Source organism: Puma concolor, chromosome E2 (genome assembly GCF_028749965.1).
Source record: "Puma concolor isolate L17-30 chromosome E2, mPumCon1.1.hap2, whole genome shotgun sequence".
Taxonomy (NCBI): Eukaryota; Metazoa; Chordata; class Mammalia; order Carnivora; family Felidae; genus Puma; species Puma concolor.
In genome coordinates, this window is record NC_141681.1 from 43173626 (window position 1) to 43190712 (window position 17087).

The window sequence follows — 17087 nt, forward strand, 5'->3', positions numbered from 1 at the left end:
GGTTTTAAGAACTGGGGAAGGCAAAGCTTTTGATCCCCGTGTGTCCCACAGATGGAAAGCTGACTCCTCTAAAGGGAAGCTCAGACACACGTAAGTTCATTCTCCGACCCCAGACTTTTTTCTCCAGCCCCCCAATTCCCCCTTTCAGCAAATGGTTCCACCCTCAGCCCCATTGCTCAATCTAAAACTTCAGAAGTCAGTACTACTCCCTCGCCTTAGCTTCCCCTCCCCTGATCTCAAGGAATGAGGAGCAGACCAGCAAACCCTGTGGTTCTCCGTACCCTGGGGTTACCCCTCTCTCAGCGGCTCCACTGCTGGTCTGCCTGCTTCAGCTTGAAACCTATGAGGCCGCTCTTCACCCTGGAACTGGAGGGGCCTGGTTACATTTTACGTCCGGTCACCCTCCTCTGGTGGGTCTTCTGGCACTCACAGTGATAGCAGACCATGAGGTCCTCAACCCTGGCTGCACATTTCAAAATTGTAATGTCAGGATCTCACCCCTGAAATTGGTCTGGAGTGGGGCCTAGACCTTGGAATTTATGAAGCCCAGGGTGCCCGAGTGGCTCAGCTGGTTAAGCATCTGACTTCATCTCAGGTCATGATCTTGCAGTTCATGAGTTCGAGTCCCACATTGGGCTCTGTGCTGACAGCTCACAGCCTGGAACCTGCTTCAGATTCTGTGTCTCCCTCTCTCTCTCTCTCTCTCTCTCTCTCTCTCTGCCCCTCCCCCACTCATGCTCTGTCTCTCTGTCTCTCTCAAAAATAAACATTGAAAAAAATTAAAAAAAAAAGAATTTATGAAGCCCTCCAGGAAGGCTAGCTTTTATGTGCATGCAACCAGGACAGTGGCATAGAGCCCCATGCTCAAAGAGGGCCCTGTGCTTGGGGCTGAATCTCTGCAGCCACTGTCTTGAAATTCCTAATAATTTTTATCCTTGAACTGGTGTTTTATTTTGTAAATCAAGTCCAAAGAGACAATGGCAGGCAAGTGGTGGCTCAGTCGGTTGAGCATCCAACTCTTGATTTCAACTCAGGTCATGATCCCAGGGTGGTGGGATTGAGATGCATGTCAGGCTCTGTGCTGAACATGGAACCTGCTTAAGATTCTTTCCCTCTCTCTCTGCCTCTCTCCCCTACTCACACACCTACTCTCCCTCTCTCTCTCTCTAAAATAAATAAATAAAAATAAATAAAAATTTAACAAATTAAGTATTTCACCATGCATATCTTCTTTTTAAAATGTGACAATGGAACATGTGCTGAGGGCTTGGAGTGTCCCACTTTTATCATCTCCCCACATCCCAGGACGGGTTCCCAGATGCCTACTCCCCAGCTCCACCCAGCAACTGCTGTCACCTTCCACTCCCTGGGGGCCTGAGCAGAGTCAACGGGGGTTGGGAGTCAGTGTTGGGCTGCAGGATGGGGCCTGGGGGCCTCTGAGGATCTGCATTCATCCCACAAGTATCATCTATGCCCAAGGGAGGGAGGCATTAAATAGCAAAACAATAAAAACAAACAAACAAACAAAAACCCATCAAGAAAGGAGGAAATGTTTCCTGCTCTTTGAGCCAGCTTGCTTGCTTGCTTTCTCTTTCTTTCTTGCACTGGGCCCTGCAATAATGTAGCCCTGACTCCAGGGGTCGCTGTTGGTGCCGGTGCTCACCATCTGAACTTATACTGGATCTCTCTACTGACAGCACCATGGCGCCTTCCCAGGGGCCTTTTTCTGGGAGAAGATGGGGGCAACCACAGCTGCAGGAGAGTCTAACAGGGCAGATGGAGGACTATCACCCTTTACCCCCTTGTCTGTCAACCTCTCTGAGCTCCAGTCCTCTGCTTCCCCCTCACTCCCTACCCATCAACCCCTGGCCTTCTTTCCACCCTCTCCTACCCCTCTGTGTCCCCTTTGCTTGGACTACTCCTTCCAGCCTTTTCCATGGTTGGCTCCTTGGGCTTTCTTTCAGAGAGGCCCTCCTGAGCCCTGTTGCATTTCCTCCATGGCTCGTGACTATCTCTGAAGGTCTATTTCATTATGTGTCTGTGGGTGCTCTGCCTGTCCACTTTCCCTCCCTGCTTCCTGAGGGCAGGACTCTTTCTGTGTGGCTCACTGACATGTCCCCAGCACAGTGCTGGACACAGAGTCGGAGCCCAGGAAACAACTGGTAAAGAGACAAGCGAGCAGAGGACTAGCTTAGCATTTGGGCTAAGCTCCATCTAATGGAGACTCCATGAGTCTCCATCTAAAGAATGACTTCCAAGGTGCTAGGCCAAGACCCGACTGGACAGACCCTGTCCGGCTGGCCCACGCAGGGTGCGATGTGGAGCTGACCAGACCCACTGCGAAATGTTCAGCTTGTGCCATAACCCACTCTTGGCAAGGTGGCGGGGAACACCAGCGGCCCAGAGGGAAAACCACGGCTGCTTCAGCTTGAATGACGAGGGAGGAGGTGAGGTGTTGGATACACTCAATTATTATCCCAAACCCTATCATCGCTCATAATCTGCCTGAGATAAATCACAGGCAGGTAATTATTATGTCAGGCCAGGTAGCAGGGAGAAGTTTTAAAATAGCAATCAAAGAACTTCCTGGTTAATTCAAATCTACCCTGACTCCCTCCAGGGGATAGAAGTGCTTTGGCTGTAGAATTGGCCGGGCGCGGAGAAACGCAATTGCTCAATGCAAAACGGGGACTCCTGGACTTAACGTTTCTCTCTGTCAGGTTTCAGACTAGCACACCTGTCAAGAGTCCTAAATCAATGATCACCCATCCAGAGTAAATCATATTGCAGTGGCGTCCTATATTTTGGGTGTCAAACCCATACGCCCCAGCCTGCTTGCCAGAAGTCACCTGCCTCTGCTCCAGTCAGGCCCCAGGACGCAGGCCCCTCCTCTTAGTGCTACCTCTGGCCTTTGGCCCCTGGGTTTCTCACACTAGCATCCCCTCCCCCCCATCCAAATGCCAGCTCAAGCCACCTGGGCCCTGGGCATCCTGTACCCCAGGCCCGTACCTGCACCTCAGGAGCTCCCACGTGCCATCCCTACCCTCAGAAGACAGTGCTGGGTTATCTGTCCCTGTACTGGTCAGAACCCTGGGCTTTTCTAGAGCTGAGGCTTCCCATTCTCATTCACTTGAACAATACGGCCCTCTGGGACTGGCTCTGCCCAGCCGCAGAAACCGCTGTGGGCTAACGTAAGCCAGAAAAGAGGGGCGGGTTGACTGGAAGGGTGCTGGGCAGGGAAAGGTCTCGTGGGGTGGCAAGCACAGAACACCCAACCCACTCGGGGCCAAGGACACCCTTTCCAGGCAGGCAGGCAGGCCTCGGGCTGGGCTGGATTCAGCCACTGTCTCTGGGCTCTGGGCTCTGGTTGACTCTCCTGGTGGCATTCCTGGGCTCCACGTGGTGGCAAGGTAGGTGTTCACACCTGTCCAGGTGCAGGCCCACTAGGACATGGTGGACAGTGTGCCCTCTTACTCAGATAAAAGCCCTGGGGTAAGTTCTAGTGGGACCTGTGTGGCCAGAGTCACATGTGCGCCCCAGAGCCAATCACTGCGGCACGGGAGAGCAGGGTTCTGATGGGTTTGGGCCCTGGGTCACATGCCGTCCTGTGACACAGCGTGCAGGCTGAGAACGTGGGACAGCTGGGGCCTTCCCAGAGAAGGGGGAAAGGGCTTTGAGCGCAAGGAGGCATCCTGCCGGCGGCTGCTGTCACCGCTGCAACCCGGCCCGCCTGAACTTTGTTTTCCAAATTAATAATTACGTGGTTTTCCTTGTAGCTTGTGCTGTAATTCCATGGTGGTGAATTATCCGAGTGGAAAAGTGCCCTTGGAGTGCATCCTCCCCTGGCCTGGAGCTTGGGCTAGCCAAAGGCACTGCAGCAACAAGGGGGTGGGTTGTCCATTTTCTCCCTCACCGTCGGGTGGGGCAAAATTTACCCGGGATTTGTAACTGGTCAAATCAGAATGCCGCTAAGCGAGGGGGAGTGGGCAATCCCACAGAAGGCCCTCAGTAACCAGGCCCCACCCAATGGCAGTGATTTTACGCACAGGCCTGAGCCCCTCACCCTCAGCCTGAGACCCTCCAGATGAAGTCCAAGCCCATTACTTCGGTCCTCCAAAGCCTCCATCTGCCCGCAGCCCCGTGTCCTCTCCAGGCCAGCCTCACATCCTGCCCTGGCTGGACCCCAGATTTGGGTGGTCAGTGCTCCTTTCACACCTCTGGGCTGCTGTTCCTTCACCTGGCATGTTCTTCCGGACTCGTCCACCAGGTAACCCCCACCTGTCCCTCACCACAGAGCCAGGTGAGAGAGACTGCTCTTACCTGAGCCCAGCAGCACCCCTGCCAGCCCCCCCATTCCTGGGTCCCCCCCAGGAAGCAGACAGGAGCATTGGTGCCATTGGGGGGCCCTGCAGCGAGTCTTGGCAGGTGCGCATGCTCTGGGGGCTCTTAGGGACCCATCTCCGGGGCCTCCCTGAGAAGCTGGAGGTGACCTCTCTACCCACAGACTTTTTTAAATGAGGGCTCTTGGCCAACATAATAAGACTACAAATAAAGAAAGAGAAAAGCAGCACAAAGATTAGAAAGGAAGAGACAGTATTATCATTCTTGGCAGACAATATGTTTATGTTTACCTAGAAAATCCATGCCCATTAACTGCACAACAATTAGAGCCACTGAGAGAGCCTGGGAGAGTGGTTTGCTGGAAGATAAATTGGGAAAAATCCACAGCTTCCCACATACCCGTGGAGGGCCGACTGGAAAATGAAATGAAAAAGGGGCCTCGTTCACAACATTGATGAAGCTACAAATTCTGTAAACTTGACATGACCCATGCAGGACCCAGAGGAAGAAACCATACAACATTAACAAGGACAATAGGATGTGCCTGGTTGGAGAGAAATGGTTCTTTTGGACGGGGAGACCTACTATTGTAAAGATTCCAGCACTCTCCACGTTTATCTGTGTTTTTACTGCAATTCCACTTAAAAAAAAAAAAAATCCCAAAACAAACTCGCTGGCGTTTGAGAGGAAAATGCACAAGTTCATCAGCAGCCATAACCCGCCCGCGGGGACACCACGGCCAGCGCTCCTTACACGACCACGTGGCACCGTGGCACCGGGGGTGTTCTGGCTCCATGACCTCTGGCCTTGGTGCTGTCCCCTGGGTGGGTGACCCAGGACAGACAAGGTTGCCTACAGTGTGTTCTGAATCTGTGATGGGTAGGTGACAATCTCCTGAGGGAAAGGGTGGCGGGCCCAGGGGAGGGGACTCCATGGTGGAGTCTAGACCAGGGAGGATGGCTGCCTGGTGACGATGTCTCTTGGGGCCCTCAGAGCTCCCACCGCCGTGCAGACGTGCAGGGGAGAAGCAAGTAGGTCAGGGCACAGAGGACTCCACCTCTGTCCTGACGCTCTTCTGCGGCTTCCTGACACTGGGAGGCAGAGATCGGATCCCCTTGGCCGGCCACTCCTTTAGCTGTGACCCTGGACCACTCTGCCCCTGATGTTTCTCCGTCTCCCCATCTGTAATATGGCGGGTGGCTGCATCTCAGGGTCTGGGGCTCTCCAGCAGGGCCTCCTTTCTTGGCAGGTGGAAACTGCCTTCAGATAAAGGGAAATGTCCAGCTGGCTGAGGGATTGGGGGGAGGCGGACCAGAGCTGGAAGCCTGGGACAGCCTGGGAGAGAGGTCCAGAGCAGGCCACTCATCCTTCTACAGAGGGACGGACAGACAAACAGGCTGTAGGGAGGGGGCGTGGACTGGTGAGTGGGTCTGTGTCCTCAACCCTGCATCCGGCCTTCCCGCAAGCCTGGAAGATCCCGTTTTCCCGATAAGCCTGGGAACTGCGGTTGGAGTTGGGGCCTTGCACTGGTGGCCCAGGGAGCGCCCTTTCTTTCTCTCCCCTGACCTGCTGCCCCCATGCTGGAATTGGGGACGTTTTGCCGCAGGATGCATGATGGGGCTGGGCGGGGGCTGCAAGTTCCGCCTCAGAACTTAGGTTACTCTCAGATTCACGGGAGCCATAAACCCGCGCCCTATTTCTGCTCTAATTGAGGCTATTTGTATTGTGACTAAAATAATCAGAGACAATTTTATTGGTATGTTCTAAAAAATAATTACATCCCATACATTTAAGTTACGTAACCACAGTGACAATCCGACTGGGGACCCCAGGGCCCCAGCTTGGAGGCTCTGTGCCAGAGGAGCCCTGTCCCGGCTCCAGCACCCGACACCTCCCCAGAATCAAGAGCAGAGGTGTCACTGACGGAAATGCATCCCTAAGACCTGCGGCACAGTCAGGGGCCCTCCAGAAGACGGCCAGTAAAGATTTGAGGACGGGCATGCCAGCCCAGTGACCCCACAGCGCTGCAGGAAAGCAGAAAGAGGGGTTCTCTGGATCCCACCCAGACCTGGGCCCGAATCTCGCCTTCAGGGTGGACATCTCAGCTTTGCCGCTCCGCAAGGAGTCATCTGCCTTCTGGTCACCCCGTTCCCGTCTGGGGACCCCCCCCCCACTCTTTGCCCTCCAGCTTCTGCAGGAGCTGACTGTCCCGCCAGCTCTGGGGCAGGCCAATCAGAGCGTGGTATTCCCCAACCATGGCAACCGGTTCAGTGTTCGCTAAGCGTGTTACCTACTCAGAGACCTGGAGCCCCAGGGCTATCCCCGGATTTCTCCCATACACGAGCCAGCGCATCCCACGTTGGGTTAAGTATGTTTGAGCTGGGCTTTTGTCCCTATGACCCGAGGAGTTCCAAGGATGTGATTTGCATAGGGGAGGGCAATAGCCTTCATCCATGCGAAGATGCGTGGAGGTGAGTCACGTGCGGCGCCAGGCACAGCGCCACCGTAAACAGTGGCTGTAACTGTTGTCAGGGGCATCATGGAGCACTCGTCACTGGTGCGAGGAGATAGGGAGGGGCTGGGAGGGCACCCTGCAGCCCAAGAGGGGCCTCTTGTTGGGAGGTTCTGGCCCACGTGTTCATGGGAGGCAGGAAGGGTTTTCCTGCTGGATTGGCTGTGCCCCTTGCTTTCTTCCTCGGGGCCCTCCTGCCTGGGCCTAACACAGCCGATTGTGCTCAGCCGTGGCCCTAGGTCACCGGAGGCCCTCAACTAGGCTCCTGCCCCCCTTTCCTCCTCAGCATCCCTCAGCTCTCAGCAGAGCTGACTGATGGACGCCTCAGCATTCCCAGTGGGCGCCGCGAAGCCCTCTGGGCCCTGCATTTGGAGCCGAGCAGGGTCTGGTGCGTGTGCCTGCCAGCCCCACAACGCTACCAGAAGCAAATCTAAACTCCCAGCTGCTGGGAGCCGGTTCTCTCTCCCACAGCAGCCGCTCCCCCTCCCCCCGACTCCCCAGGAAGCCACATTTGTCAAAGCTGCTGGCAGATGGTGGGAGCCTTGCCACCCTGCCCAAGAAAGCCTTCCGTCTGCTGGACTCAAACCGTCTTGATCTTAGGGAGAAAGCCCACTGTCTACCTGGTGGGGGCGACACCTTCTATTCCCGGGTCTTCTCTGGTGGGTCCACTGCCTGGGGAAGGACCAAGAGACATGCTGGGGCTGGAACACCCCTGGGGACCCCTAGTCCCCCAGACCGCGTGGTTCAGTGGAGACGCTCACACTTGCACGTGTGCATACTCACGTGTGCACACCCATGCACACTCACATGCCCCGAAACTCTTGCTTGTTCTGCCCACACCAGAGCAGAGAAAGTTCGGCAGGCACCCCTCTATGGAGCTCCACAGCACCCACATGCCCCGGGCTCTATGTGATGTAAGCCCGGGAGACCACCTGCTTCTGGACGTCCTTGTCCTCCCTGTCCTCGGGGTCCCCAGCCTGACGGGTAGGTTGTAGCTCTTAGCATCCTTGGTCCTTGTGAGTGTTGGGCCCACCTTCTCCATGGGACATTTTCTCTTTCCAGCCGCAGGAGCCTTGCCAGAGATCCCTGATTTCATTCTTTCCTGTGGTCAGTCCATATGTGCCACAGACGACTTTGAAAATCCAGCTACCCTCACAGGCCCAAATGTGAAGTGCAGAGGACTCCAGGCCCACGGCCTCAGGGAGACATGCAGACCCAAGGTACCTTTGGTACAACCAGTCCCTGGAGTTCAGTGTGTGTGCATGTGCGTGTGTGTGCGTGTGTGTGATGGAGGCACCCTCACCTCTGGGTCTGGGTTACAGGCCTCCCCTTCTTTGGGTCCTAGAGGGCACAGCCTGGCAGTGCACATACCCCTCTCTCCCCCACCAGCGGCAGCCCCTTCCTCCCAGTGATGGGCCTCAGGGATTCCCCACTCCTACCTACCTGCTCCCACAGAGCCGTCCTCCAGACAAGGGGACTCCTGGACAACTTCCCACAAGCATCTACTCACCCAGGACAGGCAGTGCCTTCCTCGAGCCACAGTGTAGGGCTCCCGTGCCCTGTGTCATCTCTGATCATGAAGAACATGAGTCTACCTGATCTTAGACACTACAGGGGGCACCTGAGAGTCCGTTCTCAGGAGACCTCCCCTCTCCAGCCCAGTGTCAAGGAGCCAGGCCCTTCCAGTGCAGCCCCACCAAGTGGGACCCTTGTGTCTCCTGCCAATAGCCTAGTCAGCCAGGCCTGCTCAGCTCTTCCCTGACTTAGCTGTGCAGGAATCGAGAAAGACGGGAGTGCCCTGTGGGCCCAGACAAGCCAAGAAGCCTTCATGCAGGCAGCCCTCTGCCTCCTCCCTTGGCCTCCAGGCCAGCTGGAGAGCTGGGTCATGGTCAACTAGAACCTGGAGCATGTGCAGCCTCAGGCAGTGGGCAGGGGGCTGGGCCTGCAGGAATGTGGAGCCCCGAGGTCCTGTCTTCGGGCTCCCAATGTGCACCCCTCAGGGGGCTTTGGGAGACACCATCCTCGTTCCCTGCTGGTAGAAGGGTAGCACAGACAACCTGGAAAGATGTAGAAGAGAGCAGGAAGGAGGGAGGAAGAGAAAGAGTAGGAGAGGGAGAGGGAGGGGAAGGGAGGGAGAGAGGGAGAGAGAGAAAGAGAGATTGAGAGTCCCTCAGAGGTATCTGGGGAAGCTGCCAGGCAGACTGGGAGCTGTCAAGGAGCAAGGGGAGTCCAGGTGGGGCTGCTAGAGGGACAGACAAACAGCATCTGGGTCCCACAGGAGACAGATAGGTCCACCCTAAAAACCAACCTTAAGACATCTGTGCGAACAGCCCTAAAGACCTCACTCCATCCCATCCCCACTCCTTGTTCATTTTTGTTAATGTCTATTTATTTTTGAGAGAGAGAGAGACGGAGAGAGACAGAGAGAGAGAATGAGTGGGGAAGGGGCAGAGAGAGAAGGAGACCACAGAATCTGCAGCAGGGTCCAGGCTCTGAGTTGTCAGTGCAGAGCCTGACACGGGGCTCAAACTCACGAACCGTGAGATCATGGCCTGAGCCAAAGTCGGATGCTTAACTGGCTGAGAGGCCCGGGCGCCCTCCCCCACTCCTTGTTCAGAGGAGGAAACTGAGGCAGGCGGAGCTGTTCCAGGTTCCACTGTGGGCCGTGGGTGTTCCAAAACCCAGACCTCTAGACTCCTAGTCCGGTGCTGGGCTCTCGCCAGCGACTGCCCCACACCACGGCACCCGTCCATCCCTCCACTCTCCATCTGCAGGATGGGGGTGTCGAGCCAGAAAGTTGCAGATGCCCCTTCTGGCTTGGATATCCCAAGACTTCAGACCCCTCCCTCCGAGTCTTGGGGAGCCCAGCAGGAGCTCTGGCAGGCCCAGAGTCCCCTCCCCTCTCATTAGTCAGCACCGGATCATTTTTTCAAAATAGCTCTGTCAATTACAAAAGTAATACCTGCCGGCTCGTTAACCTATTTCACACAGCACAGAAAATACAAGGTGGAAGCTGGAAGTAAGTGCCTCCCACCCCGGTCTGTCTCCACTAGGTGCCAGGTGTTCTGTGCAAACAACGAGCAAACCCTTCTCTATCTCTTTAGGCTCTTCTTCCTGCAGCATCAAAGAAGACAGTCCGGAGTGGGTGAGCCAGGGACAGTCCTGAGGCCAGGCCCAGCGATCCCACACCCGAGCCAGCCCCTGCCCCCTGCCTGCACCGGCCCCTCCCCACGCCAGCCCCCTGCGCTGAGCCCAGGGACAGGGGCTCATTATCCCATCCTGTCTGCCTTGGATGCCGCAGAGTGACAGCTGTTCCGTGTTTAATTACTGATGGGCTGCGGCTATGCCAACCCATGAATAAAATTACAAGTTGTTCTGCAATGCAAATACCACGCCGCTAAGTCTGAGGGTCTGTGAGGTGCTTATTTTGATTGGCTGGCTTTTTTAATGAGAAAAGTTTCATTACACTTTAAAGAACATTAGTAATGATGAAACTCACACACCTAAAGATTTATATAGCACCGCAAACAAGTAGCAAGGAGAAGGGAAGTTATTTATAACTTCAAATATGCTCCTGCTCGGCTGATTGCATTGTTTTAGGGAGCAGAGCATTTTTAGCTGATAATTGCTTTAATGATAAATGTGGAAACTCAGGAACCAAAATATCTGAAGTGTCTTTAAAAGGCAAAAACCTCAGCTAAGATTGGGATGAGCTGACCTAATTTAGGGGAGGGGGCTGGAGAAAGGGGAGGGTGACCGCAGCAGGGCACGGGGTTAAGAATAAATTACAAACAGTGGGCACTGGGGGGGACTAGCCACCTGTGGGTGCCACCGGGGACAAGTTCAGCCTGTGGAACTGAACCGGAGTCGTGAGCTTCTCCTGTTGAAGCCGCCACTGCCTGGACCGCCAGACTATTTCTCCTCTGTCGTTGGGCCAGTCCCTTCCGAGTGATGCACCCACGCTCTGCGTGACCAGACATCTCCTCTGAGCCACAGCTGGATGCTAATACAAAGTGTGGATACGTGAGTGACCTAAAATCCACAGAGATCTGAAGACAGAACATCTGATCCGGCTTCCCCTCTCCCCGCGAACATGGAACTTCCCCCGGGAAGGCGGGCATTCGCCGATTCATGGGCCTGGGAGTTGTCATTTCCCTCACTAAGTTTTCCACGGAGATCCTTCGCTCTGCAGACACAGCTGAGCAGCAGTATAGCTGCTCCCGCTGGCCTGGGTCCTCGTCTCCAAACGGAACAGAGCTGACAAACGTACATTCTTTGTACTAGCCTCTGGTACATTCTTTTGCTCACTCCTTCTGCCAGCGTGTGTTTGTTGGGGGTTTACCATGGGGCCAGATGAGGAGGATAGAGCCTGAGCCTCCAGAAGCAGCCAAATGGGGATGGCAGAGACAAGCCGAGCCCCATTAGGGGGCGATAATGGAGGTATGGATGCCCAGCTCAGGGGCAGCAGAGGAGAAGGACCCAGCTCTGCCTGGCGGGAGGAGGGGGCATCAGGGAAGGAGTCATCCAAGCCAGCCTAAGAGTTTGCTGCAGGCACCCGCCGTCTCCAGGGCTGTGGAAGGGAAGGGGACTTTTAGGCCAGGAGCACAGGGTGGTGTCTGTTGGGGGGGGTGATTTGGGGCGAGGTGGAGTGTCAGGGCAATGCACCATGGCTTGTCCCGGAGCGCACCTTTGCAGCTCAGAGCTGGGGTTCAGAGAGGCCCGGAGGTGGCTCTGATGGGGGCAGGGAGGGAGCCTGGAGAACGGGGCGGGCCAGCGGGCAGACCCGTTTAAAATAGTGAGAAGGTAGAGTCAGTGTTTTCTGCTTCCTTTCCCCGAGAGGTCAGCCAAGCAGGGTGTGTCCTGTCCCCTCGGCCAAGGACCCCATCCTGGCACGGAGAAACGGAAGAAAATGGGGCAGGAATCCCAAACCAGCTTGGGAACGTGTGCGCCTGCAGTCTTGTTTCTGTGCATGCGTCCACCTGTGTGCATGTCCGTGTGTGTATTGTATGTGTGTGTTCCCACGTGTGCGCACGACCGTACACCCGTATGTGTGTGCGTGGCGTGTGTATGCATGTCTGTGAAAAAGTGTACGGGGTGCCCACATCTGTGTGAGCGTGTGTGCGGGTGTCAGTGTGTGTGTCTCTCGTGTGTGAGCGTGCACGCTGTGCCAATGTGTGCCCGTGTGTGCATTTGAGACGTGTGTGTGTGTGTGTGTGTGCGCGCTCGCCAGAGGATCCACGTCTAGAGCAGACACTGCGTTGTTTTAATAAAGCCTGACACTCTGGGATCAACTCAGTCTGACACCGTGTTTGGAGCCTCTCAAATGAATCTGGTGGAGCCACGCACACAGCTCGTTCCCTTGGGCAGCTCAGGTTGCCGGAGTCTCCTCGGTGAGGGAAGCAAATAACCCGTAACTACCACTGCTGCCCCTGGGACAGCCCACGCCAGGCTCGGGGGAAGGCAAGGGCGAGAGGGCATCTAAGGAGAGCCGGACCAGGTCCCCCCATTCGGGCCCACCCAGCCTTCAGCCTCAGGGCCCCTGAAGACAGGATAGGTGCCCCAAAGCCCAAGTGTCTGTGTACGTGCACGTGGGTGTGTGGGGCGTGCACACACATATACATAAGAGTATACGTGTACAGGGGCGCCTGGGTGGCTTCAGTTGGTTGACTGTGCGACTCCTGATTTCAGCTCAGGTCATGATCTCACGGTTCATGAGTCTGAGTCCCACGTTGGGCTCTGTGCCGGCAGTGAGGAGCCCGCTTGGGATTCTTTCTCTCTTTCCCTCTCTCTGTGCCCCTTTCCTGCTCACGCTCTTTCTCTCTAAATAAATAAATAAATAAATAAATAAATAAATAAATAAAGCATTTTTAAAAAAGGGTGTACATGTGCATATCCGTGCAGGGTGTGTGTGTGGGTGTGTGTGTGCGCATGACCTGTGTTTCCTAATCCAGAAACAACCATCTTCGTTGACCACAGATTTACTCAAAGTCACGTCCGAGGGGCGTGGGGAGGGGGAGAGCTCTCTGACCCGCCAGTGTCAGAGCTGCCCAGGCAACAGAGAGGTTGCTCCGTGAAATCAGGACAAGCCCCCGGCCCTGTGCACCATGCCACGGTGGGAGGGGAATTCACGGCCGGCGGTGGAGGCCTGGTCTCTTCCTACTGGCTTGTTGGAGGTTTGCGGACAACAAAGCCCGCAGGGACGGGGTCATTATTGGCTTTGAGGAGTCTTTCTTGGGCGGCCAAGTCATGCGAGCTTTGTTTCCTCTTCCCTCCTCAAGGCTGGGGCAGATGAGGGGCTGGGAACCAGGGTGCGGCTGAGGGATTGGGAGACTGAGTGGAACTTGCTGATTTTGGTGACAGCAGCGGGCCGCAGTTGTGACACGGCAGCCTGAGTGGGCCGAGTATCAGGGATGCACTAGACAGAGACAAAAGTGTAGACCGCTTGCCAAGCCGCAGGGCCAGAGGCAGAGGGGAGGTAACCCAGTGGGTGGATGGACAGAGCGGATCCAGCTACGGAACACCTCTCACCACAGACCGTCTTCACCCAGGAGCGGTGTCGTGAGCTCATTTCACAGGCAAGAAACCGAAGCTCAGAGACATTGTACAGTGGCCTGTGGCCACTCAGCATGCCTGCTCAGAGCTCTGGCCTGCACGGAGATCCTGAGCCCACGGTGCTGCCTCCTCCATGCAGCCCTCCTCTCTTGGCACTCCAGCCAGGTAGTAGGGCCAGGAGGGCCAACAGGACCTTGAGCTGGAAAACGCACAAGGTTTTCCTTTCACCTCAGCCCCAGGCCGCAGATCCTCATTTGCTGAATGATCTTCATTTGCAAATTGTGCTCTAAGAGGGGGGGAAAAATGCCTTACTTTGCATTTTAAGGAAAGGCATTAGTGAGGTGGTGGGTAGAGATCTGGGCTGTGAGGGTGCATTTCAGAGGCTCTGCAGGAAGAAGAGACTGACTCTGGGTCCCAAAGAGGAGCCCAAATCATACTCAATTTTGTGAAAGGATAAAATATTAGGTGTTAATTAGTCCCTCTAAAGTCACTACTTGGTGTGTGTGTGTGTGTGTGTGTGTGTGTGTGTGTGTGTGTGCGCGCGTGCCCAAGCCTCATGTATGCATATAAAGACACGTATGCATATATCTACGTGTATATATGTATATATGTGTGTGCATATATATGTGTATATACATAAATTATTATTCCTAGATGAGTTTGGGGCGAGATTAGTTTTACAGCATAAACCTAAATAGCATAGTGGTGGTTTTTTCCCCTCGGAAGTAATATGCTTATCCACCAATGTTCTCTAGTAAAAGCTTGACTTTGAGGTAAAAAGATAATCCCAACCTTAGGCTTTCTGTATTTTCGAGACTTGCTGCATGCATCCCTCACTGTAAGTATGGAAACACAGAATGCGATTTCACCATAACACAGGATTGAAGCAGGGACGTCAGGTTGTAACAGGAATACGAGTAACAACTTTTATTCTGATAAAGAAAGCCTAAGCCTCACTCACTGATCTCCTCCGGCACTGATCGAAAGGCTTTGCGGATATTCATTGTCTTAATGAATTCAAGCCATGGAACCTGAAGTGGCTGTTAGTTTTCCCGTCTTCAGACAAAGGAGCTGGGCCTTCTTTATCTCCACATTTCCCAGAGACATACCATCGACTTTATCATAAGAAAAATATGTTTGCCCCTTGTTACCGTTCACAGGGGGTTGGGGGGAACGACTCCTCAAACCCTAGCCATCGACGCGCGTGGTGAAGAAGTATTCAGAGGGTCTTAGCTGACGGAGCATGTTACTTACCAGGCGTGGGCTGTGTGCGCGGAGATGGTGGTGGAAGGAGGCCTCGGATCCCTCCCCGAAATGAGAAAAATGTAAAGACGCAGACTGGAACGCCCTGCTGATGTTCAAGAGAAGCCGCACCGTGTTTTGCAGACTTCCGAGGAGTTTCTGCCGGGTGCTGGGCAGCTGAGCCAGACGCGGTGCTCACTTGGTGTGGACCCAGAGTCCTCCTTCCTGGGTGTGGAAAGAAGTGAGAGAGAAGGGTGGTGACAGGGAAAGTGAGCAGATGCTGGAGGACATGATACATGTCTTCTGCTCTCCGGGGTGAGGCTTGCGGTGAGCGCAGTCACCTGGAGGTGGGGGCCAGTACCTGCTACATCTCCAGGGCCCTCGGGGGCCCCAGCCACAAGGCCATGAGCACATCCCTGGCTGCACCAGGGCAAAGCCCTGGGTGCTGGGTGGTTTATCTGACCTGGGCATTAACTGGTGTGGAAGAACTCCTTCCAGCACTTTTTAACTCAGGGAGCACCTCTTGTCCCAGGGACCATCAGCCACGAGGCAGCTGTGCCGGGCCTGGACCGCCTGAGTGTCCACACCATGCTGAGTTCTGTAGCCGGGCTCTTATCTTAATTGCCCCTTCCCCACTGCGGTGGGCTTATCTGTTCTGGAGAACGCCTTTCCAGAACAAGAGGGATGCGCCTCATTCACGGAGTGGGATGCAGCATACCCCAACTTGGAGGCAGAGACCCGGGAGTGAGGGTGAACTCCGTCACACAAGAGCTGAAGAAAAGGTGGATGGAACAGAAAACCATATTGTGCTAATATCAAGGAAGGAAAGGAAAAAACCAAACTTTAAAAATATTTACTCCAGTGACAGTAAATATCTGGAGAGGCCCCATGGACGGTTGACTCGGACGAGTGACATGGAGAGTGAGTTTGAGAGGATTTTTCGGAATGCAGCAAAAAAGGACCAGACAAGGGAGAGGTAATCAGAGAAGAGACGACACCATGGAAGGCAAGATATTGGGTGAGGAGTGCCAATGAAGAATAGAGCACAATTAGCAGAAATGAAAAACATTCAAAAATGCAAAAGAGGAAATTGCTGAATCGAGACAGATGTGACCCATGTGTTGAAAGGGTTCCCTGTACACCTAGACAAAATGAATAAACATCAAAGGATGGCTGGTGGAAGGATCTAAGTTCTTGGATTAATGTGGAATAAGGGCCTCCCGTGACAAACATACCAGACTGGCCTCACATTGTCTACCTTCTTGTCTTCCTTGGAGTGAGCCTTGCCCTGACCTTTTGGCTTCTCTTTCTCGGCTCTCCCTGCCCCTGCCGTCAACCCATCATCACTAATCCCAGTGCAATGTACTTGCACTTCTCCTGGTCCTGCCCCTGGGCTGCCCAGCGGCCCCAGGTGGGACACGAGTCCTCCGTGCCCAACAGGCAGAGTCTCGGCCAGTCAGGCTTTCCCAGACCAGGACCCCTATCTGCAAGTAGGATCTGGGTAGGCAGAGGGGAGAGACCCATCCTTCTTTAAATCTGGATCAATCAATGGACAAACCCTGAACAGCAGAAGACACATAACTATTGGACCACACTGTAGACCAAATGTGTGACCTGCTGACCCAAGTCAGTGGGCCCACTGGGAGTGTGCCCAGGCTAACCCAGATGCCACCAGTCAGGGCTGCCAAGTCCCTGACTATCTACCTACCTACCCCATGACCCAGCGAGGAAAATGGCCTGCTCACCAGTCTCTTCCGCAGCAACTGTCTCCCAGAAGGACGAGAAACATAATTAAAATCTCAGGTGCCTTTACCCAAGGGTCATTCCAGCTGGAGAGCCTAAATATCATACAGTGTATGAATGTGCTGCATTTATTATTTTCACCATGGAGACATCCAAGGAAACTGACCTTTTCAGCTTCAATAAAAACGGATTTTCCTGTAGGTCCTTTGACAGCAGCTGTGATGGTGAGCCAGGCTGAAACTCAATATTAAGCACCAAAGAACAGAAAAGGAGATGGCTTCTCTTGGCCTGGGGAGGGTGGCGGGGAGTTATTGACTCTCATCTGCAGTTACATATGGGAAAGGATGTGGGGGCCTGAGCCCTGCTCTGAGGAGAGGCCTACCACTCCTCTTGGACCCTGATTGTTTCGACACCCCTCAGCATCAAAAGTGCCTGTTATTCAAGCACTCGGTTCAAGGAGGATTATATTAATTTTTTTTTTAATTTTTTTTTCAACATTTATTTATTTTTGGGACAGAGAGAGACAGAGCATGAACGGGGGAGGGGCAGAGAGAGAGGGAGACACAGAATCGGAAACAGGCTCCAGGCTCTGAGCCATCAGCCCAGAGCCTGACGCGGGGCTCGAACTCACGGACCGCGAGATCGTGACCGGGCTGAAGTCGGACGCTTAACCGACTGCGCCACCCAGGCGCCCCAA